The sequence below is a fragment of the Tympanuchus pallidicinctus genome, unplaced genomic scaffold (genome assembly GCF_026119805.1).
Source record: "Tympanuchus pallidicinctus isolate F22 unplaced genomic scaffold, pur_lepc_1.0 scaffold2, whole genome shotgun sequence".
Lineage (NCBI taxonomy): Eukaryota > Metazoa > Chordata > Aves > Galliformes > Phasianidae > Tympanuchus > Tympanuchus pallidicinctus.
This window is the reverse complement of record NW_026294721.1, coordinates 14970434-14996581: the sequence shown is the minus strand read 5'-3', so window position 1 is coordinate 14996581 and position 26148 is coordinate 14970434. Positions and strand designations below refer to the sequence as shown.

At 36.3% G+C, this 26148-nt stretch overlaps 1 long non-coding RNA gene across 1 annotated transcript; it reads right to left on the bottom strand.

The window, feature by feature from the left end:
• Window positions 1–664: 664 nt before the first annotated feature.
• Window positions 665–3581, bottom strand: LOC128080509 (uncharacterized). The gene is made up of 3 exons (XR_008206711.1): window positions 3525–3581; window positions 1793–1888; window positions 665–1388 (listed from the first exon to the last, which is right to left on the bottom strand). It is a non-coding gene; the product is annotated as an uncharacterized LOC128080509 (long non-coding RNA).
• Window positions 3582–26148: the final 22567 nt, after the last annotated feature.

Genomic DNA, 26148 nt, shown 5'->3' with positions numbered 1-26148 from the left:
ATGAGCAAAATTCTACTTACACAAGCAGAATACTAAAATGGGTTTGGTGCTGGCCAATTCTTTTCTTTCAATGTGGAAAATTGTCTATTATGCTTCCTTAACTCCACTTTGTAACTACTAATGTCAAAAGACTTGCAGAGGTATAATACTGGAAGACAAGAACGAGACTCACATTTGTCTGTTTGCCACAAAGGCAATCTCAGAATTCAAAAAAGTATTTGTTGATCATACTTTGATCCTGAGATACAAGTGAAGAAATTGCTGCCCACTTGAGCTAAAAGATGTTGTGTTCTGCTGGTGGTATTAATAGCACAAATCTTTCTTCTCAGCATCCTTGTAAGCAAAAGACCAGAAGTAACAAAGAAAAGCCAGCTATTTTAATTTTCTATTATGATTTATTTTTATGCAGAATTGCACGTTTTAACAAAACATAAGAATTTTTCAACACAACAAAATGCTTCCATGTAAGCTATGTATATATTTTACCTAGAGTAATAAAACCATGAAAGTTTTATCCTAGCTAAGGTAACTAGAAGGATTGGTTATGAAATTCCCCAGCACCTCAGATAAGATTACTCCACTTGACTTTTCTGTTAAGGAGTCTGATTTAACTTATGAAAAGAGGATTTTTACTTTTTTGTTGTTGTTGCTTTTTCCTTTCTTTTCTTTTCTTTTTCTTTTTTTTTTTTTTTTTTAAAGCTTCATTCTCCTTAAGAACATAGCTTAGTGCACTATACAACTGCTGCATTACATCCTAATTCTAAAAAGTGTCAAAATACACATAACTAACATGCCCATCTAGTACATACACAATTAGTCTACATGGAAGATTAAAAATGTCAGACAGATCCATTGTAGCAATGTCTTACACAATGGGGAAGAGAAGAGGGAAGCCTGAGTACAGGCTTTGTTCATTTTTAAGTAGTTATATGCATATATAAGAAATAATTTAGTGGAACCAGGAACAGGTACCCTTAGAGGAGTATAAGGATGCTGGTAGGGTGTGTAGAGACAGGGTCAGGAAGGCCAAGACCTAACTAGAACTGGAATTGCCAAGAGGGGAGAAGAATTTAAAAAAATCTTCTACAGGTACATAATTTAGAAAAAGGAATTCTGAGGCGTGCCAACCCCTAGTGAGCAATAGAGGCAGGCTGATAACAGCAGACAAGGAGAAGGCTGAGGTGCTCAACAGCTTTTCTGTCTCAGTTCTCTGTGGTGACTATTCTGCACACACTCCTTCAGTGGATGGATTGTAAGTTGGGTACTGTAGGAGCAACGTCCCTCCTGCTGTTACTGAAGATCAGGTTCACAACCATCTGAGGAACTGGATGCATCCTAGAGTCCAGAAGAATTGGGTGATGTAGTCACCAAGACACACTTGATGATATCTGAAAAGTTACGGCAGCCAGGTGAAGTCCCTGGCAACTGGAAAAAAGGCAATATCACACCATTTTAAAGAAAGGCAGAAAGGATGACCCAGGGAAATACCGATCTTTCAGCCTTACCTCTGTTTCAGGAAACATCAAGGAACGGATTCTCCTGGAAGCTATGGTCAGAGATGAAGGTGGTGTGAAATAAACCAGCGTGGCTTCATCAAGGGCAAGTCCTGCCTGACCAACATAGTGACTTTCCATGATGGTGCAACTGTGTGAAGAGCCACTGATGTTATCTACCAAGTCTTCAGTAAAGCCTTTGAGACAGTTACCCATAACATTCTTCTCTCTAACTTAGAAAGATATGGATTTGATAGGTGGGCAGTTTGATAAACGGGGAACTAGTTGCAAGATCATACCCAGAGAGTAACGGCCAATGGTTCACAGTCTGGTTGGAGATCAGTGATGAGTGGTGTCCCTCAGGCATCAGTACTGGGGCTGGTGCTCTGTTATATCTTTAATCAAAGACACTGACAGTGAGATCAAATGCAGCATCCGCAAGTTTGTAGATGACACATGACATGTTATGGTCAGCACACCTCAGGGATGGGATGCCATCAAGAGAGACCTGGATAGGCTTGTGCAGGGTGCACAGTGGAACCTCATGAGGTTCAAAAATCCAAACGCAAGGGTCACAGCAACCCATTAGAATCAAAGAATCACAGAATTCGCTTGGGTTGGAATGGATCTCAAACATCATCCAGTTTGAATCTACCTGCAACTCCCTTCTACCCGCACAAACTAGGGGAAGAAAACACTGAGCACAGCCCTGCCAAAAAGGACTTGAAGTTACTGGTAACCTTTAAAGGTCACATATGAAATACACTGTAACTATTACAAACATTTGCAGGTTAAGACTCACTGGCAAGGAGAAAAAAAGAAAAAAAAATGGAACTGGGAATCAGTGAAAGTCAAGGTTTTAATTCAAAAAGCATCACGTATTTTCTACAATTCCCCTCTCCTCATTTCCCTTCTAACAATAAATAACATTTCAGATTTTCAGCTGGTACAGAATAGAATATTTTATCTGACAAAGAGGGAACCACATGAATTTAGCAGAGGACAAATTCTGCCTTACAAAGATTATAGAATTATGTAGGTGTTAATGTTGTAAATACATTTGGGTGTGAGAAGACATTCTGTTGCTTCTATATCAAGACTTCCCTGTGCAAATACAGAATTACTTTATATGGCTACCATAAGAGCAGAACTAATTCCAATCTCATTTACACTGCCTCTCTTAATCTGAGCTAATTTACCACCATTACGAAGTTACTTAAGTATAATGATATGAAGTGGAATTAAGCGAAGCCATCCTTGCTTATAAAATACATCCATCTCTGCAAGATAAAATAATAAAGAATGGAAAGAAGATGATTTAAAATAAAAAGAAATGATTCCATTTATTCTACAGAATCAAAACTACAATGATGGATGTATATGCATTTTTTTCGCACATATCCATTTTCAGTTCTACAGTCAGTATTACAATAGCCAAAAAAGTAGCGCTCCAATCACAAGTATCAGCACTTCGGTTTTCATTTTGAAACTTTTATTTTTTGGTTCTACAGCAACTCATCTCCTACCTATTATTTCAACATAAATACAGTCATTTAATCCCCTTTGAGAGATTTTAGGTGGGAGGAGTCATTATAGCAGTACTAAGGTAACTTGGAAGTATATATTAAACACTTAGCATAATATAACAATTGTATCCTGTCAATTGATAGTGCTATACCTATACTAAAATACTGAGACGTGAAAGCATTGGGATAATTCTTCTATACAATTGTTTTCAAGTCTACATACGAAGAAGGGAGAAAATCTTAAAGGCAAACAAAGCAGCTGCAGGTTTTAGAAAAATGTCCTTTTTACTCCACAAGAATATAGAAGTTCCATTATTGATTAATCCTGAAATAAGATTTCCATTAACACACAAAAAAAAAAAAAAAAAAAAAAAAAAACAACAACCCAGCTTTAATGATGCACTACTTATGTGAAAGAAAATTAAAAGAATATAATTATGAAATAAACAAGAGAGTTGCGCAAAGCAGATTATAATAACAAAAAGAGAATAGATAGAATGCTTACCTGCATCCTGGGCTACCTGCAAAACTCCAGAGGAGGGGTCCCCAGAAGAGATCCTTTCCCATCGTAATCAGCTCTTAAATGGGAGTAGGAGAGGTGCAGCCAGGCTCCACCCCTTCCAGCAGCACAGGAGAATTGCCTTCACCTGTGCTCCCAGGTCTGACTCATTGCTCGCCTCAGATGATCAATCAGAGGTTCAGGCCATGATTCAGCAGTTCCCATACAGCAGGCCATTCCAGTGCCTGACCATTCTCTAAGAGAAAAAAAATTATATCCTTATATAAAAAAAAAAGTTATTCCTTATATCTAATCTATATCTCCCCTGTCACAACATTTGGCCATTTCCTCAGGCCCTATTTGTTATCTGGAAGAAGAGGCTAACCCCTCCTCATCACAACTTCTGTTCAGGAAGCTACAAAGTACAATAAGGTCTCCCCTGAGCCTCCTCTTCTCTAGACTAAACAGTCCCAGCTCCCTCAGCAGCTCCTCGTAAGATTTTAGTTCCTGTCCTAAAAGTAAATGTATAATCCAACACCAGTCTTACTAAATGTTCAACCTCAGAATATATTGATCCATCCATCCAATCCCATCTTGTAGAGATCATCAGGATGCCTGTTCAGGACTTTCTGTTATCTGAAAATAAGCTGGTATGGGCAGATTTCATGCTTATTATATGGGCTCTAATTTTCTTCTACAAATGCATCATAAACATCTGAATATTTCAACAAATTGAGCTCTGTGCTATATTTAATTTTTCTAACTAAACCCACAAAAGCAAATGTTGAAGTAGGAATTAAAAAAAATTGAAACTAAAGCCTCCTATATCTTGCATTAAGAAAGTACTAATTAGAAGGGATTAAAAGCTATTATTTTATCTGTTTTACAGAAATACTTCAGATGAGACTGTTTTAATTTTTTGAATGACCCTTGTCAGTGTAAATTCAGTGATAAAATATCAGATTTGTTTTCTTATAGATCAGTTATTATCCTAAGAAAAATCTTTCCAACTGTCTGTCCAAAGGAAAACTCAGCTGCCAGATGGCAGCCACTGCTCCAGTGGCAGACAGTGATAGCAGAGGCTGAACAAAGCTCTGTCAGTCAACTCAAGAGAAGCACGCAGATGCAGATCACAGTGTGAGGTTCTCAGGTCGTGTTACAAAGTCATCATCGCCATATTTAAAAATGGGAGTTTTTGAGTGAATGAGGTCAAGGTATACGAAGACAAGATTTCCTCTTAGTTTGAATACTTCTGTAGTGCTGGGACTGGTGAATATTTTATATGTTAGAACACTGTCTTATTTGAAACAGCAGCTATACTGATTTCTGACATGTAAAAAATTTCTATCAGTAGAAAATAGTCTCTTCTGTATTTTCTTACATTTAAAATGGCACTTTTTTTTTTTATAATAGCATTCTGAGGTGAGATTTTTTAAAAGCCTATCCTAGTAGGTTTTCAGTGTATTTTATTTGACACATAACTACTTAAAATAATTAAATGAGATATCTGTTAATGACTGGCAGTATCCTTCTAAGTAATTTCCATGGGCCAGGTAAAAGAATAAATCCTTTATAACTTCAGATTTTTTTTTTCTTAATTTTTTATTTTCTAAATTTTTAACTACTACTCTAAGGAAAAGAACATTTTCATGGGCTGCAGTGTGACACCTACTCCATTGTTGTTTCCTTGAGAGCTGCAAGAAAACCTCTGCTCTGGTGTCTGGAGCACCTCTCCCCCTTCTCTTCTGTCCTTGCTATTCATGGGGCCATTTTTTTCATATTTTTTTTCCTCATTCCTCACTGCCATCTTAGATTTTTTCTTTTTGTAAATACTTTTTCCCAAGTTGCCCCCATCTTATCTGCTAGTGCCACTAGTGAGGCCATTGGCACTGGCTGGAACTGGCTTTGTTTGGTAAAGGGCAGTCCCAGTCTCTCCTGAAAGAGAAGTCCTAGCATCCTTATCACTGCCAACACCTTCACATTAGATGTATATCCAATACATACCCACATCTCATCAGTCCCTAACCACTCTAATCTCACGCATTACATATATTTTAACACTGACAGTGCATAACAAATAATAAGCATAAAAACCACAACACACATCTCTGATTAGCATGGCAAGAACAATCTCCAAATACTCTAATCCTTGTTAGAGCTGGCAAGGCATATGGAGAATGAATGATGATTGAGTTATTCTTGAGATAATTATGTTTCAATATCACATATTTTGAGACTAAATCCAAGAATCCAACTGGCAAACTAATGATTTATTATCCTCTCTTTTGACAGCATTATGTATTTTGTGAGGTATTAATTTCTAGAAGAGCTAAAAGAGAAAAAAAAAAAATCATTCCCTTTAAGTAAAACAGAAAGCAATTAGAGCTGCAGTAAATGAAAAAGTACCTAAGCAGAAGAAACCATGATCTAATTAAGGTTTATAATTAGAAATAAATTGAGATTGAAAAGAGGAAAAAACATCAGGATGCTTAATGTCAGAAGGAAATACTTGTCAGATTGGTTAATACATTCTCAGGGGGAAACAGGCTATTGAGCAATGAAGATAAAGTAACGTATGGACAATGCAGATGAATGTTACATAAAATTGAAACAAAAGCATAGAAGAGAGGGCTACATTGAAGTTCTGTAACTTCAAATATAAATGAATAACGGTGTTAAAATAAATTCAATACAATAATAATGTGGAAAAAATACTGAGTGAAGAAAACTCGAACTAGCAGTTGAGGACAAAAAAAAAAAAAAAAAAAAAAAAAAAAATCAGTCTAACAAAGACAGGACAATGAGAAAGAACCAATGATGAGTGGAAGTCAGAAATTAAAAGAGCTTTCTGAAAGATCTTTGCTGGATTCAGTAATTTTTATACTAAATTAATATATTTGTCCTAATATACTGAAATTTTAGGTTTATTCTTCCTGAATGCTTAGATTCAGCAGAAGAGAAGAAGGTTCTCCTAACTTCTAACTTTTAAATTTCAGTTTAAATTTCTTGAGCTGTAATATCTTTTAAAATTTATTTTGAAATTAAAGATATGAATGAAAAAGATTTAGAAATAAATACAGAACAAAAATGACTACTACACAGCTGTTCGAGGTTTTCTAAGAAATGCTTTTTCCCTTTTGCATTTGTGCATTGTGCACAGCGTCAGTGTTCTGTAGGAGTGTAGAAATTTTATTGAAATGGTCAGGTAAGTAGGCAAGATGACCGTCTTAGCCATCTTGGCTGACTATCTTGACAAATGCTGGTCTTGATCTTTCTAGAACCACATAGATCTACTTGCCTGTGTTGCTTAGCAGAATCCTAATTTCTGCATGGCTAGCTATGTTTCTATATCTTTAATTGTTTATATCTAGTAAAGCATTAAGCTCATAATCAGAAAAATTGTGCATACATATAAGAGAAACAAGTTCTGTTCTGAAGTGATTACAATGAGATACAAAAATGATTAGTCAGTGGGAAGCGCCTAAGACAGACAACAAACGCATTTTGTACCAAGATCTATGACCATATAGCATAGCTGAGAGGAAATACTTCAGTGGATAACACTAGACAACAGCATATCTAGGACTTAAACAAAAAATGAGATGTAAGTGTACTGCAGAAGTGCCTGGTGAGATAGCAGAAAGAGCAATAATAAGAATATCTGGGACACAAGGTAGGATCATAAAATTATAAAATTAGATTAAGTTCTTGAAATTTTTATGAGTAGTTAGTCCCTTAGTCACTTGCAGGTATGTGACAAAAATGATAACTGAAAATATTCTTTGCATTTCTTCTCTACAGTATGAAAAACAAACATCTCTTTTCCTTTCATTTATATATATAAAGACTCTATTAAATAGACTGATCTAAAAACATGAAGATCAGATAGTTACCCTTTCTAACTTAGGAAACAAGGTCTGCTTCTCTCATGATGAGATTAGGACTATGTTCCCCAATAGGATTAAAAGTGTTTATTTGATTGATTAGTGTTTCTACACTTTGTTCTCTACTAATGAGAGAACAAAGAGAGAATGTTTAAGCTCTTATCTCTCATATGTCTTCAGATAGTCAAATCCAGATTTCCTTAAAGTGATATTAATTGTGGGCTTAAGTCATTGAAAATTTTCTTCAGAGCTAACTTCATACACAAAGAATTTAAAGCCAGGCAAGAGCATCTTAAGAACTGAATTTGACTTTCTGCATAGCTCAAGTCATAGATTCCATGAAATCTATATCAAGAAAACTTACAGTCACCTTAGTACATATGTATTTAAAACATCAAAACTTGATTTGAAAATGTAGACAAATGCAAGCAACTCTTTAAAAATTTACTTTTACTACAATATGCATCTTATATCTAGCTTGTTTTCATTATGCTTTTTCTCTGTTAAAAGTCCCTCTATATACAGAAACCTTGTTTTCATGTGGTTTCCCTTAAACATCCTTGTTACATAGAGAGTGCTGAGAATGCCTCCTACTATTAAGGCAATTTCATTCTTTTTCTCAAAAAAGCCTGGTAATGTTTACTTCTGCCTTTGTCAAAAGTTATCCATTTTGCATAGGAGACATCTAACTCAGGCATAAAAGTTTAGGGAAAGTTCAGATTTTCCTGAAAAAGGATGTGAGAAAATGAATGGCAGATCTCTGTGTAAAAAGTTTGGCATTTTGCTTCACACTGTAGAAGGCAGCTTGATCATGCTGTATTACTGGATGAGGTGAGGATATGAGGAACAAAAGAGAGAGCCTTACTGCAAAGAATCATGGGATCATCAAACAGTTGTTGCTGGCAAGGAACTCTGGAGATTATCTTGTCCATGCTCCTTTCTCAGTCATGGTCATCTAAAGTAGGTTGTTAAGCCCCATCACAAGTCTTCAAGTATGCAGTTATTCCACATGTGGTTACTAACGGTATGGTCCTGGCTTTTTGAGAATATGAGGCTCAAATGCATTAATGCTCAGTATTTCCAAATGTAGCCAAAGACAGTCAGCTCATACCAAAGACAGTCAGCTAAAAACATCAGGACACTGGAGAACTCAAACTACTTTAAAGATTCATTTGTCACAGAATCACAGAATGGCCAGGGTTGGAAGGGACCTCAAGGATCATGAATCTCCAACCTCTCTGCCACATGCAGGGCCACCAACCTCCAAGTTTAATACTATAGACCAGGCTGCTCAGGGCCCCATCCAACCTGGCCTTGAACACCTCCAGGGACAGGGCATCCACATCTCTGGGCAGCCTGTTCCAGCACCTCACCACTCTCTGGGTAAAGAATTTCCCCCTGATGTCCGATCTAAATCTCCCCTCCCTCAACTTAAAACCATTTCCCCTTGTCCTGCTGTTACCAGCCCTTTCAAAGAGTTGATTTCCCCTCTCTTTGTAGGCTCCCTTTAGGTACTGAAAGGCTGCAATGAGGTCACCCCGCAGCCTCCTTTTCTCCAGGCTGAAAAAGCCCAGCTTCCTCAGCCTGTCCTCATAGGGGAGGTGCTCTAGTCCCATGATCATCTTTGTGGCTCTCCTCTGGACCCTCTCCAATGGCTCCCCATCTTTTTTGTACTGGGGGCTCCAGACCTGCACACAGTACTCTAGATGGGGCCTCACAAAGGCAGAGTAGAAGTGGACAATCACCTCCCTGTCCCTGCTGGCCACTCTTCTTTTGATGGAGCCCAGGATCCATTTGCCTTCCAAGCCTCAAGGGCACAGAATTTATCTTAAAAAGGTACCATCCTGTTCTGCTTTACAGGATTGTAAAATTAAATAAGAATAGTCAAGCACTCATACATTACTGTTACGAGTTACACAGAAAGACATTTCCTTAATATTAATTAATCCCTTTCTAGTATTGGGCTTGAATAATCCGCAATAATAAAATAGTAAAGCAACAGTGTGGAAAAAGCAAAACATTTCTTTGTGCATAGAGTAAATACTAATCAGCCTTTGAAACGAGTCAGGTAATTCTGAGAAGAGAAAATGTGAATTCCAATTTAAACCATAACTAAATGAACCTGTAGTTGGGAACTCAACTAAATTAGCTCAGAAAAAAATCTTCAGATCATTATTTTCCATCAAGTGCTTTCAGGAAAAGGGTAAAGGGTTTCACAAGCTTTTGAAGTTTGGCAGCTTTATAGAAGATAAACATTTATTCTAAATGTTTTCTACCTTTTCAATTTTGCAAAAGCCTTTTGAAGTCTGGACACCAGAACTGGCCAAAACATTACGAAAAAACGTCCTTTCTATTTTCTTGTTCCTCTCTATGTGAAATATGAAATAATTTCCAATAAAAGTCTGCCTTCAAAGTTTGGAGGTTCAGTGATAAAAAAAATTAAAGTATTCTACTACTCAGTTTATATAGTGTAATTTTTTTTTTTCTGTTCATAAATACTTCTCTACAAAATAGAAATCCAAAGAACAAAACAACAAATACAATACTAAATATGTGCCAAATAAACATCTTAATTAACAAAATTGCTAACAAAAACTTTATTTTAGAAACGTCTATCACTTTTTGAATACAGGAAATTGATTTTTCAAATCATGTTGAAGAAGCAATGAAAGATTTTAAGCATGTGAGAGAGCTTCAGGCTTTCAAGGAGTGTTTGTTTGTTTGCTTTGGCTTGTTTTTACTGAGTCACTTGAGAAGCTATAGAGCAATTTTTTTTACTAGAAATTTGGTGAAGGCTGGTGAAAGAAAGTTTTAATAAAGTAAAAGTATGTGACCTCTTCCAGGGAACCTTAATGAGTTCTACAATTTCTTCTTTTCTCAACTTAGGAATTCTTTCCTTCCTCTGATTTAGCACTACAGGACATTCCTTTTCCTAAATGGAAGGTGTTTATTTCTCAAATTTCTCTTTCTGCCCTCTTCAGTGATAACTTTAGAAGAAGATGAAAGAGGAGGCCACCATCAAGTGGGAGAAATGGACATAAGTTTACAAACATAAAAAATTATTCACCAAAGATAAATCTCTACAATAGCAATGATTATGAGGATTTTCATGAAGGGGTAAAAGTTAATTGAACTGTCAATTCCATTTCTTTCCTTCCGCCACTTCTTTTCCAATATCTTCTGGTTTTTTTGTTTTTGTTTTTGTTTTTTTAAGACATCAGTCTTAACATATTTGCTCTCTTCTTGTAAAAATTCTTATTCTCACTTGACTCTTCCTCTGTGAGGAAAGGCTGAGTCTGGGCCTGTTCAGCCTGGGAAAAGAAGATTGAGGGGGGATCTGATAAATGTTTATAAATATCTCAGTGGCGCTTCTCAGTGGTGTGCAGCCATAGAGCAAGGAGTAATGGCCTAAAGCATGTACATAGGAAGTTCCGTACTAGCATGAGGAATAAATTCTTTATGGTAAGGGTGACAAAGCACTGCCCAGAGAGACCGTGAAGTCTCCTTCTATGGAGATATTCAAGATCTGTGTGGACACCTACCTGTGCGATCTACTGTAGGGTAACTACTTTATCAGGGGACTCAACGATCTCTTGAGTTCCCTTCCAGCCCCTGCAATTCTATGATTCTGTTAGCACTACTTGTATATATATTAGTTTATAAAACATATTTCTCACATTTCTAATATGAAAGAAGGTAGGACTGTTAGTTCAACTAATGCAAGAATACCTTCTTTTACACTTATAATAGATATGATTTTTTGCAACAAAAGGAAAAAAAAAAAAAAACAACAAAACAAACAAGAAAAAACAACACAATTACATACATATATCCTCAATGCAGCTACCACACACTGACCAATGCCCTACTAACTGCCTGCTAAAAAACACCGTGCAACACATCCTCTCACCAACCAACAACCAGCCAATTCACCATACATAAGATGACCACCCTGCACAAATATATAGCCTTCTGTATGATGTCACACGGTACGGAATAACCTCTTGCCTAATTCAGGCCACATGTTCTTGCTCTGCCTCATACCTGCTTTTTCACTCTGAGTGGCACAGCCCAACCCTGGGTGCATTCCCATCACTCAGCAACAACCATACATTCATATGCTATCAACACTGTCTTGGCTGAAACAAGTATATGAACAAGCAGTCTATTTTCCATTATTAGTAAAAGACATCTAATGCAATCATTGTTTCTCAGACACTCTATGTTGCAGACCTCCACACAATTCCAGCCCAGTCCACAACACCCTATCAGCACCCTTATCCATCTGCACCCCCTACCCAGCACAGGGACACGAAAGACACATGCCATAGGGTGTAGCTCAAGTGCCAGTTTAATGCTGCGCAACAGCTGCCTTTATACTGTGACACGCAACCACTCCATGAACCTCTGACCCATTAAGCACCACAAGAACCACCGCCTGTAACTACCACCCACCTTAGCCCAAGTACCACCCACACCGAGTACCGCCCACACTCTACAGATGAAGAAATATTATAGTTTAGAAATTATTTTGTAAAAAAATCCTGTAATATCAATCTTTGTTTCCCAGATTTTCTGTCTGTTTTCTAAAAGCTATTCACGTCAACAAAATTCTTATAATCAGCTTCATAATATTGCCAGGCCCTACCAAACACAAATATGCAATAGTAAATAAAAGGCCTTATACTCCATATGATAATAAAAGTCAAGCAGGTCAAGCATTTTTTTCCTCTTTTATTCTGCTTCCAGTCTTGCATCTGAGAACAAAATTGTTTTGGACTCCATTGTCTTGGCTTCGCAGATAAAAAGATAAGATCCTACTTCTGCTGAAGCATGAGAAAGGACAGAATCCCCCAGTCTAGCCTGTGAATCATAGAAAAGGAATAGTAAGAAGTGATTTTTTCATGAGTTAAATATGACTCTGAATACACCTATGCAGTAGAACTGTGGATCCAATATTTTTAGCAAGAAGTGATTTCTGCAAATACAGGCATGCCTATAAAGCTCAACAGTAGCTCTTCTAAGAACTCCTGGTTCAATGGCTTCCACAAATCTTTCCCTGTCAAATGTATTTACTGATCTTACAGAAAAAAAATATACAAGATAGTACATCTGTCATTACACCACATACCTGCTTAGCTCAGTAATAAACTGAAAGTTAGACTGAAAAACAGTCACGCTGATTGATGGCTCACTTAAAGCAGTCTGCTGCTAATCAGTATGCCATGGCACCGAAAGAGTGAATGCCAGGAATGTGCATGATTTCTTACCAGTGTTTTACTCAGCTCAGTGTTATAAAAATAATTATTTGGGAAGCTGATCCTTGCAAGATACAGAGGAAACCATTCTGGAGCACCCAAATCCTGCAGCTTATATTCACTCAGAAGGGAATTAAGAGTACTATGTCCTCAAAAGATACTGATGCAGCTTTAAGAGCTAGCGTGTGCACAAAATGTATTGTTTCTGAACCATTTATGGATTAAAAGAAAAATGCTTTTACCTTGGAACTGATGCCATATGATTATCTCTAAGGAAAAGAATAGTCACTGAGGTTATTTTTAATTTATGACAACATGAATTCACTGGAGGAAAAATGTTGATGAACTGTCTCAATCCTAAACTAAAAATATATTGGAGAAAAAAAAAAAAAAATTAAAAAAAAGCATAAGCTTCAGTAGGGTAACTTTCACTTTTCTGTCTCTCATGCAAAGACTTAAATGCTTCAATAATGTAGTTATCCACTATGAACAATCTGTGCAGAAACTACAGTGTTTGCTACAATTACTGATTAAGTTAGGACTTGAATCATACATTAAAAGCCAAGTATCTCTTCACTAACCCCCCTCAGCTCTCTTGACTGTGTCATAATCCTATATAATAGATCTAATTTATTAAGCATTTATGATTTTCTGCCACAAATACCAATAGGTGTATTACAAAAAATGTTTGATAGCTGAATTGCAATTTAATAGCCAAGTTATAAAAGCTATTATAGAACATGACCTAACAGCCAGACCCACATAAATATTTAATCAGGAGTCAAAGCTTCCTTACACTTGCTCTTAACAGAACAGCTTCTTGAAGGAAGAGAAATAGAGATTTTCAGTGTACATTATAAAATAATTCTTAAGTGAAGTTCTGCTAATCAGATGATTCTAATTTTGAAAGTATTTATGCACGTACACATACGTGCTGTTATATAAGGCATACTTATAATACGTGCAATAATTTTAAAACATCCCATTCAAGTTTAAACTCTAACATTAGTAACCTTATTAAATAATATATATGTTGTAGCAAGGCAGCTACATTAGCCAAGACTTCCATTACATTTCCTTAAGGAAAAGTCATTGTAATCATAGAGATACTATGTAGCCATGTTATCTAAAAACCCTGCTGTTAAGCAGTATAAATGCTCAGCCTCAAGGCTCCTTGGGGATGTGGAGCTATAAAACTGAAACAGTTTTTATGCTGTCATAGACTGTAAAAGAGAAGTCATATCTCTAATTCACTTCCAGTAAATGGGAATTTAAAATTTGTAAGAAAAGGTTAAAAAAAAAAAAAAAAAAAAAGAGAAAAAGGAACCTTTATAAAATGTATCTCGAATGTAAAAACAAAGACTTTGTCACAGCCTCTGAATTTCATTTGGTTTTTGTTCTCCACTGAAGTGCTATACCAACCTCAGGACACACCAGATAGAAAAAGAAACTAGCTTTGGTCTTTCAACACCCCCTTCTTTTTATTATGGAATGTGAGTTAGAGTAGTTAGGTAGTATAAACAACCTCTAAATCTCATTAATCTTGCTGCCCTTTCAGTTCCCAGTTGTACAGTCTCCAATATGGAAATCATATTTTGCATCTAGGCAGCCACCATTCACTCAGAAAGAAGAATGCTGTCTAATTTAAAGAACATCCACTGAAAGAGTAGTAAGCACCTCACTGTCTCTGTGTTTCCAGCATCTATAATTTAACGTATTTAAGCTAATGTTCCTTTTCATATTTTGCATACAACCTGCAATAAAGAAAAAAAAAAAACAAAAAAACAACAAAAAAACACACACGAAAATGTATGGTATATATCGCATACCAATTTTCTCATTTCTAGAGATAAAGTACAATTTCAATTGATTTCATCTAGCCTAAATTAGAGATGGGGAAATTGAACCTCCCATCTGACTGTTCCAAATGCCAGCAAGGGGTTGCTGAGCTGATGTATCCCCATGACTATGACAGGAACGGATATGCATTTTCCTTCTCTATACTGAAGATGACAGCAATCATGTGAGAAGAATTACTCTAACAGGATTTCAGACCAAACAGTCAGTCACCCCATAAGAAACACTAATCTCAAGAGATTTCCCACCATTTATGGCCAAGAAACAGTAAGAAATGTTTACAAGCTTCCAGCTAATACCTGTGAGTCTGAATCTGAACCCTGGCCTGTGTAAGAGCACTTCTTCTCTGGCCAGTTTCCATGGGTATATATGTATCTCATGGTTATTTCATCACATCAAGAAGATAAAAAGAAAATAATAAAGCAAAATAATACAGAGTTATTGCGGGAAAAACAACAACAACAACAAAAAAGCTCTGAATGCTTAAGCAATGGATATCAGTTCTCTTTGGAACATCAGGAATTTCTAAAATTATAGTTGAAAAGTGTTTATGAATAAGTAATAGTATGTGTAGCAATATTGAAAAAGAAAGAATATATAACAACTTGTATAGTATGTCTGCAAATCGTGTGCCTCTAATGTATATTTAGACAGGATGAACATTACAAATAAATTGCTTTTTAATTCTTGTTAAACAAAATTATCTTACAAATTCATGTCATCGGCAATATGTGAAGTGATATCCAGTCATATAAGTAACACGTTTTTATTGTCAGAAAGCAATTTATCACAAATTTTTGGATAAATATATATGGTCAGGAATCATAATTACAATCAGGTTTCATTCCACAAAAGTAGTGACAAATAAGATGAAGTTTGTTCCTAAAAAAGCTCTTTCATTCTCCAGGCTCATGTTTCCTAAATAGCTATCACAGAATTTTCCTGATCTTTCTTACCACACTGATCTTCAGTCTGTCTGGTCTTAAGTATAGCCTTTCCTCTCTTTAACCCTTGATCTTTTTCTGTTTGATTTGCTGAGCAGCCAGCATCAGGTGAATGAAAGGTTTTGTTTTGCTTTAAGGAAGCAACAATTCAGAAAAGCAACCATCAGCATGCAGGTTGTCTGAAAAACGCCCACCAGCATGTCAGACTGTCTGAATATTGTGTCACCTAATTGGAGCCTCTTCATTTTTCAAGACAGTTACGGCAAATTGAGCTTACATGCCATTTAACAGACTTCCTGTCTATGTACGATACATAATAGATTAGAGACATTTATTCCCAAATAGTAGGACAACCTAAAGGATATCCTAACAAAAACAGCTGCCAGAAGAAAAGACTGGATAATTTTTTCTGTGTTTTTGTAAGAAGTAGATGCATAGACTCAACCCAGCCAGAGTGCAACCACACAACTGCATTCAGGTTGGCAGGGACACCATTCAGGTTCTGCATCATTCATAGTTGCCACATAGTTTTTCTCCTCCATCAGGTAATTAGAAAAAGTCAATACCACAATCATCAAACCTATAATCCATCTGAAACTGGCTCTAGATGGGCATTTTTTCTGATGCACAATTTAATTTCCAATAAGTAAAGTTAGATCTATTAAATTAGATGTACTAAGACACTAGCACAGGTTTCAGCAGTTAATAGTCTTCTGAATCAGATCATTCCAAGCTTCTTCAACTCTCCCTGCTATGCAGTTAATATTGCATAGTTACTAACAGGAAATGTGGTTTCAGCAAAGGATTAACACATGACGTTGTTACAACAAGCAGAAACTGAGAAGAATACTTAAATAGTTATTCACTTTCTAGTGATACCAAAAGTGCACAAGCAACTAAAACTAGATGTGTTTGGCTTGCCTACAATTACTTTTTTGTTGTTTTCAGCCTTGCTCTAGTATAACCTACCTTACTTTACTAGGAAAAAATGTGAAAAATGCAAGATAATCCTTCATCAAGAGAACTCCATAATCAAGAACACAAATATGACATATCCAAACAAAATTTCTAAAAAAAAGCAACTTACCTCGTCCTTATGGAGCTAGAGTAATTCAGTCATAAATACAGCAGCTACAGTAATATATACACGGCATAAAATTTGCATATTTTTTTTCTAATCAATATGGAGACAAGCAATCAACTAGCTTAAGCAGCTCTGAGTTTAGAAAACTTTGGTGGTAGAGCCCACTTCACATGAACAAGTCTAAAAATATGAAACCTTTCTCAGTGTATGTAGAAATAGCCTTCCCCCAGATAACTCTGATTTACCTTGAGGCTCACAATTGCTACAAAAAGCATATGTAATCTAAAATGTATCAGCTGCACCTAATTATAAATAAAACACACCAGTTAAATTGAGAGAATTTGCCATTCTCTTTCTCTAGTCCTGCCTTTAGCTAATAAAGCCTCTTTTCTGTTAAAACCACCAGTTCGGTTGCCTTCTTTTGGACACTCTTTAATAACTTTATGTCTTTATATCATGGTGTCCAAACCTACACACTGTGCTTGAGGTGAGGCCTCACCAGTGCAGCGTAGAGCAAGACAGCCTCTTTCCTCACCTAGCTGGCAGTGCTGGGCACGGTGTACCTCAGGACACTGTTGGCTTTTTGGATGCTAAGACACACTGATAGCAGAGGTTCAACATGCTATCAACCAAAACCCCCAGATCCTTTTCTACGAGGCTGCTCTTCAGCCTCTCATTCCACAGTATGTACATGTAGCCAGGATCTGCTAGTCCCAGGTGCAGAATTCAGCACTTGCTTTTGCTAATCTTTATACAGTTGTTGATTGCCCAGCCATCCTTTGTCAAGTTCTCTCTTCAAGGCCTCTCCACCTTTGAGGGAGTCAGCAAATCTTCCTTAGCATACATTCAAGACCTGCATCCAGGTCATTTATGAAAACATTGGAGAGAAATGCTCCTAAAATGTAGTCATTTAACTGTACAGATGCCAAAATCTAACTGATGAACAAGGAAAGTGAGGTTAATGAATTAGCTTTATGTTCTATGCACCTTCTATTCTAAAGAGCAGCATGCTTTACAGAGGACATTTTGTCATTCTAATTTTTAAAATTATCAGTACAATGTTCTCATTTCTAACACACATTTGGCTTCTCTCCCTTGAAACCAGGAGCCAGGATAGACACAAGACATCTTTAGTTTCTTGCTATCTCATAGTCATGAAATAGCAGGAAGGTGCCCATGGTGCTCACACTACCATTGCCTCAGTTGATCCATTTATTATTGATCATGTTTCTAAGCAGTGCACCTTACTTCAAATCTGAATTTCACTCTTAATGAAAAGATACCTCATATTCTTTTGAAAAACACTATTATAAAAGGGAGTGGGCATAAAGGGAAGACAAGTACTTTTACACTGCAGGGTAAGATAGTTCAGATTCAAGTCCTTTTCCTGCCTGAGAAGACCAACTTTTTCTTTATTCTTTCTCTGTGACTGTAAAAAAGAGCTTGAAACTTTATGGCGTACTGCAACTAACAAAGAAGTGCTGCCACTGTTGACTGCAAAAAAGAAAACAAAAAATAGGAAATGTCCAGAAGTCACTGGTTTATACGAAGACAGTAATTACCATCTGATTTTATAGCCTACTATTTAAAGACCACATGAAATTTTTTGCCTTAAACTATCATAGATATTCCTAGAAAATTTACTGCATTTTGCATTTAGCATAAAATTCATTAACATATCTAATAACCGTGACAAGACACAAAGTCCACAGATCCCTTATATGAAAGCTGTAAACTGAGAGAAGATTTCCTTCCAGTTTTGTACACTTACTATCCAAACAGATGTAATACTGTACACATATGTAAATAAAACCTGATGGCTGAATCTGGGGAAATGTAGAGCAAAAACCTACAGAATCTGTGGAGGTCAGGAAGCCACAGCATCAGGTGATAGAAAAGTAGAGATTTCCAGAAAGACAAGTTTGGTTTTACACATCTCCTTCTGGATTTGTTCCAGACTTTTGCCAAGGAAACTCATATAGGCTTGACTAGAAATGTTATTTGAAGACAAATCCTGGGAGACACTTCAAGTTCTTAAATAAGTTCTAACCTTTTCCTGTGTAAGCAAAAGTTCTTTATTCTTAAACGTGTTTCTCTATATACACTGTGTGAATCTCCTACTGCAAAGTATTAATGTTAATAAAAGGTTAATAAAAAATAAAGTTTCCTCTTCTGCTCCCACCTGATTTATTTTATTACTTAAGCTGATGGTTTTCAATTGCACTTATAGCAGCAGCAGAGTTTAACTCTCACTTCTTATTGAAAAAGCCAAATCAAGAGCTGAGTAATATCTGTTATTTATCTGTTCTTTTAAAAATAAAAAAGTGAAAGTTAAAAGCTGACAGGGTCATGAGTAAGTGTTATTGAAAGTCACAGCAAGCAAGTAGCTTGCAGCTGGGAGAAAAAAGGTCTTTCCCTTCCTTTTCTGTATTCAGTCATGGCTTTGCTATTCTTTAGTGTTTTTTCTTTTCTTCCAGTGCCCTTTAACCATCACTGATGGTTTGTCTTGAAATAAAGTTCAAATCCGTTATTTTTAGGAAAAAAAGGTAACGTGGTCTAAGGCTTCTTCTTAGACCAAAGAATTCTACAGTCTGGATGCTTAGCTTGGTATCTTTGTTGAGTTACTCTGCCACTCATTTTTTTAATTTCTCCCATTAAGTTCCTCGTTTTAGAACAAGAAATAATGGGTAACATTTCTATAGCAAAGTTCTTTGATAACTGTAAAGAGAAGAGGTTAAATTTTTTATTTTCAAGGCATGTACTAGTATTACAGTCCATAGGGAAGGAGCAGTCAAGCTGTGTTGAACACTGAGGAGTTCAGAAATTACTAAAAAGTTGTAACCTCCTTCATAATAAGGCATATCTCCCAGATATAAAGAACAAAATAACAGCTCAGAGGAAGATGCCGTTTCCCACTCTTACTGTTGGACTGACAATGATAATACACCTCGGCATCAGTGAAGGTTTATCTAGCACTGGTGACTGTTTACACAGATTAAATTAATAAATTTGGGTGTTTACAAAAGAAAGAGAAAGAGATGTAGAAGACAGGGAAGACAACATGAATATTTTCTTGTACTAAGTCTGAATACTTTACTAATCTGACAGGGTCAGTTTTATATACGAATACTTCAGCATCATGCAGTGAGAATGATACACTCTGATGGTACATTTTCAATTACTACTTAGGATTTTGTATCCAGCATTTATTTTTAGCCAGTCTGCCAAACTGATCAGTAAAATATCTCTCTGTGGACTGAGTATTTATAGGATCCAAAATTTTAGACCTCCACACAATTTTGACAAACCAGTACTGCATTAGTAAATGACAGTTCACTAGTTCCATGTTTTATGCGGAAATATATCACAGAGTCACAGAGAGGCTTAGATGGGAAGAGATCTTAAAATTACCTACTTCCAACACCTGGTGGGCAGGATGGCAACCATTAAATCAGGCACTAGATCAGGTTGCCCAGAGCCCTATGCTGGCTGGTCCCTCTCCAGAGATTAGATAACCGCAGCTTCTCTGAGCAGCCTATTCCAGCCCCAGAAAATGAAATGTCAGTTAAGACATTTGATGAGATAAATAAGATCAATTTTTAGATAAATATATGTTGAATTTGGCTGTCCCTCATTCCAGGTGACTATCTTGGCCCAATAGCAATATGGTAAAGGCAAAAATGTACACTCAAATCCAATTATTCTTTTTATTTTCAAATAATGAAAGTCACTTTCCACCTTTCTTTCCTAAGTTGATATTCTGCTACCTAAATCAATGTAGTTTTTTTTTATTCATTTAATTTTTCACACATGGAGCCTGACAACATTGAAGTATACAAAATCCCTCCTAATGGACCAAAAAGAAAATTGATTATTGATATTGTATTCATAATTATTAAAAAATATAAATATTTCAGTGATGTGTTTAGTAACCTTTTCTTTCATAGTATAATACAGTTCCTTTAAAAAATTTTTACACTATTTTTTAAAAAAGAACAATGCAGTTTTTTCTTCACAGCATTCTGCTTAATAAAGTTAGAGGGCATAATGTTACAGTTTGTTACCCTCCCGACAGATAGAACTGCCAAAAAGCCATTCTCTTCCTAAGATTCGTTAGAGCATCACTTTTTATCCTCAGCTGTTCTTCTTCCTCACTTACATTAGAAAATGAAATGATATTTACAGAAGAGAAATTATTATTCACATTACAATTTAATTAATGTTGAATTAACGAGTAATTTTATTAGCAAGTCTTGAATCAACATGTTTGTTGTGCCCTGGTGGAAATCCTACAGAATTGATTAAAGCAACCCTGTTGCTAAGGATTAAGGTGGTAATTTATTGACAAGAAGAAAGTCACCTTTATGCACAGGCAGGATGATTATCTCAGCTGGGGGGTTCTTGGTATACTTCATCTCTGGTCCCCCTATTACCTTTCTCATTTCCCTAATTTTCAGGCAAAATACATACTTACATCTGCAGGTTGCTTGGGGTAACGATAGGAGTTGCATCTGCCTGCAGGCTCACACAGTTGCCCAGTTTCTTTGGCTGATGGACATGGAAATGTTTAAAAGAAAAGCAAAACACAAGGTAATAGGAAAAAAATTACAATAATTTTAAAAAAGGTTGTTTTTATTCACTTTTCTGCGATGGACAAAGTACAGATAGAAAGTTAATTCATTCAGAAAATTTGACACAGAATGAGATGATGCCATCTGGCTTTATTCAGCTAATACACATTCAATTGTTTCATATAGCTCTGGTGGACCATTACTCCTGAAAGATGCACTCTAATAATGTGTGTTGGTACATCACTTAATACACAGCAGAGGTACATCATCAAAATGCAAATCAGTCAGGAAGAATTCTGTAATAATAGCATAGAGAAAAGTGATTATAAGCTCCTATGAATCACAGCAGAGTATCTTACATTTGGTAGTTTTTTTACAATAATCAGTTTGACTGCATTTTGCACTGGGCAAGCTGATTTCCCATAGGCAATATCCAATATAACCTGAACAAAAAGAAAACAGATATGAAGGTTGTTTTAAGCAGAGTAGGGAAAAAATTGCAAAAATCTGCCAGTTGAGCAAGACGATTTCTCTCTGCATTTCATAAAATTAAGCTTCATCAGCTGATGAGGATAGCCTACTTTAAATTTTTCCCCTAGTGAGGTAAGCAGAAATATAGGACTGCTCTGAAAGCTGTGTCTCCTACTGTAGAATATCACTGGCACACAACATCAGAGGCAGATGTCGGTGGTATGGCAGTAGAAGTTGAACCTTTCTGTCAGTCCCAGAATCACAGAACAGTGTAAACATTCGAGCTGGAGGAGGCCTTTACAAGTGTCTAGTCCAAGTGCCCTGCAATGAACAGGGACATCTAGAGCTCAAACAGGTCTTTCAGAACCCAATCCAGCCTCACCTTGAATGTCTCCATGGTGCAGCCACCACATCTCTTGGCAACCTGTGCCAGTGTTTCACTACTCTTAACATGAACGACACAAAACAAAACAAACAAACAAAAAAACAGAATCAAAAAACCCTTCTTCATTACATCCAATCTAAATCTTCACTCTTCTAACTTGAAGTCATTTCCTCTTGTACTACAACAACAGACACTGCCAAAGTGTTTGTCTCCTTCTTTTCTTTTCCACAAAAATTGCATCAGAAAAATCCTGATCTCACTCTGCAATGCAGTCTGGCATCTGACTTATACTCCTAAGAGTATTTTGTTTCACTTTATTTGAAATATTGATAATAAAAATTATTGCATGTCTGATTTCTGAAATCTAGAAATCTTTCAGAGGTGCCCCAGCCAGCACCTAGAAATAATATTGACTATGAAGTCTGCAATCAAGAGCTACTCATGAACAAAAAACAAAACACCAGAGTAGTGATAAAATATGACAGCAGGGAAGAAGTACTCCAAATGGTTTCACACTTCCTCTCTTCACTATTATGCTTTGGAAATAAGATTAGAACAGTTTTCTCCTCAGAGAATGTTTAAAGCACTCAGTCAGGAAAATCAGATGGACAAGCAGACTCTCACTCCAGGGAGCTGTAACAATGAATTACTTCTGAAATCTTTTGACAGATAGAAAAATGTAGGCTTGTACTGGGTTTTAGACCACTGAGTTCTCTACACAGTTCATTTCTGCAGTGAAGGGTGTGAAGTGTTTGAACCTTGCTGCTTGTAAATCCAAACTATATAGCAATGGCAATAGTCACTACCCACTGATCATCCAAGCTAATTGCCCCTTTTCCACAATGACATCATTTGCAATAATTCAACCTTCAAAGGACATACCCAGGACTTTAACTGCCCTCGAAGCAGACTGTCTTTGATCTAGTCGAGTCAATGGAGAGGTCAGGTTTTGTGAATTTTATGTTTTATTCAGTACAATGAAGAGTGGAAAACAAAAAGGAAAAGTAAAAGGAAAAAGGAGAAGGAGAAGGAGAAGGAGAAGGAGAAAGAAGGAGAAGGAGAAGGAGAAGGAGAAGGAGAAGGAGAAGGAGAAGGAGAAGGAGAAGGAGAAGGAGAAGGAGAAGGAGAAGGAGAAGGAGAAGGAAAAAAAAACTTTCCTCCAATTGATTCATAACTCTCAGAGTAAAATAGGAAATTCTATAAATGCTGCTTCTATGTCCTAAAAGAAATGTCAACAATTGTGATATTTAAAAACAAATAATATCAAAATTCTAGTCTTCCATTCTCCTTCACCTTCTAAGTAAATGTGCAGTGCTGTCCGTGTTACTGTTTATACCTTAAGGAATTTTTGTCTTCCTGAAAATCAGATCTGTTTACATTTGCTTAAACTGTTTGGAAACTGATGGTTTATACTTTACAGAAACTGAAGGGGAAAAAATTTACACTTCTAGAAAAAAGCTTTGGCTGCTATAGAATCTATAGAAATGCAGGACTATCTAATAGCTATCAAAAGAATAGCAAGTTATATTACAGTTTTGCTTACTCCCTTGGATTTCAGGGTGCATTCATTCATTCCCCTCACAGTTTTTGCCTATACTGCAACAAAAAAAAAAGCACGCAATATGTCAAGTATGTCAGATGTGCTTTATTCCATAGTTTTATGCATTGGACTGACAGTCGTGGTCCTCAAGGTGACTTCTGCTGGGCATGCCAAGGCCTTGGCCATATTCTACCATCAGCACATCTTACTAGTGTAGTATAGGAATGATCAAACAGCAGCCACAGGCAAATAAGAAAAAGTAGTCTGAGGTAGAAAGAGAATGACAGTGCTTAGAAATGTATGGTCACCATGTAATATGGTCAGATACAACATCTCAGATACAACATCCTTAATTTAATTTTTTAAATTAAAACTTGGGTACATACTTGTATTTCTCAGCTTCTGTATGGAGAATGTTTCTCTTTGCATGATCTTTAAAACCACTGATAAATTTAAGACTCTGTATAAAAGTACAGGAATGGAGAAACAAAAGGAGATAAAGTCATGGTTCTAGTGTATATGATGCATAATTTCCTGCTTTCTAACTGACTCTTAAAATATTTGAGTTCCCTCTGAAGAATCATGACATGGGAGAGTAGAAAAATAAAATACTGAAAGCATTTAGTCATGTAGACAACCAGGAATCACACACAGAATCACAGAAACACCAAGGTTAGAAAAGACCTACAAGATCATCCAGTCCAACCATCCATGTATCACCAATAGTTCTCACTAAACCACATCCCTCAACACAGAATCCAAGCGTTCCTTGAACACCTCCAGGGTCAGTGATTCCACCACCTCCCTGAGCAGCCCATTCCAGTGCTTGATACTCTTTCAGAAAAGTAATATTTCCTAACGTAGTAGGAGTCAGAATCATTGTCCTTAAGGTTATAAGCCTTAAAGGGACATTCCGTATGTCCTAATCTACATTTGGATTTAAACCAATCAAAAAACTGAGAAATCTGACTGCAAAAGATGATGTTCTGTGAAATACAGATTTTATGCATAAAAAAAGGCATCATATAGAGTGAGGAGTGAGGGATTGAAATCTGAAAATGAAACTACACCTAAAAAGGTTTGCGAATTGTCCTGATAATAAGTCTCTTTGTACGTTTTTTGTTTGGGTTTTTTTGTGTGTGTTTTTTCTTTTGTTTGTTTTTTTTGCTATCAACATATTTTGAAATAAAAACTTTTTTTTTTAAACAGATATAAAAAAATAAAGTTTGTCAAACAGTCTCTTTATCAAAGATTACCAAATATAGTACAATTACTGAGCTAATACCCTACAGTTTTACTCTGCTAATTAAAACTGGAATAATTGAATAATTAAATTCAGGTCTCAATTAAAATAGAATCAATATACCAATAGTTTGAAGGACTAAATCACCAAATTAATATAGGAACTAATCAGATCAAATTAACAAATTTGTACCACAATGAATTATTATGCATTGGTCTTTTCTGGGGTGATTTTAAGGAGAATGTGCCTCCACAGTGAACATCAAATTGCTTTTTTCTTCCCCTGAGAGCTGAAAAAAAAAAAATCTGAGGGGACGATTTACAGCCATTTTTTGCCAAGAAAATGAGCTTAATCTCTTGGCAGACGTTAAAGCTAAAAACAATCACCAAAAACAGTCTTTTATAAGATACCTACTATCAAATTAACACATTTTTCCATATTAGCACTGTTAAGGACAATTACTTAAGCACTTATTCTGGGTATATAACATCAAAGAATTGGAGAACTAACATGAGCTCATAACTCATTCTAATGTCTGTTGACAAAACACAAGCTGCTTATGTATTTATCAGAATTCTACATATAATTAAGAAATCATCCCAACTGTATTCAAATTTGTGCTTAGATTGTTCACCTGATTAAGCACCTCAGTTCTTCAGATGTTGTATTTTTTGTTAATTTTAGGCAAATATTCCCAAGAGTCACAGTTTGTGGCAAAAAAGCAGTTGTTTAAGTTTCTAATTTAGAGGCATCATTTACTCCAAAGCACTTCCTCTTCAAGTAGTTATTTTTTTCAGAGTTGTGAAGCCCTGCTGCTCTTGCTGCCTGAAGGTCAAAGGGTCGTGTGGGAGAGAATTTGCCATGGAAGAAACAATCCAGCTTTACCTGGGTGACAGCAATTATGCAGAATGACAAAAGGAGAAAAGTTACAAGATGAGAACTCTGGAATGTTCTCCCCAGAGTCTGCCACTCACTCAGCCATGAGAAAACAATGCCAGACTTCGTTTTAGCAGTAACATCTCTATAATGCTGAGATAGAGAAGTTTATCATACAAACAGCATACTCTTTTACTTCCTGGGTGTCTGCTTTTCAAATTGCTTCTTCTTGGGTTGTCATTTATTGGAAGAAAGAACAGAACTAGCCCAATTAATTTTTAATATGAATTGACATGAATATATAGAGAAGTCATAATACTTCAAAAGGCCAGACCTGGGCATACCTTTAACCTATAGCAAAAAAGAAATGTAGGAAAATGTATAGAACTACATTCACAGTACATTAATATCCAAATTCTTCAAACAGAAATGTCAGCTGGGGGAGGATTGCGGAGGGCATGGGCTCTGCAGCCCCCAGAGTAGGTGAGGTGCAACAGACGGGGACACCACATTGTCT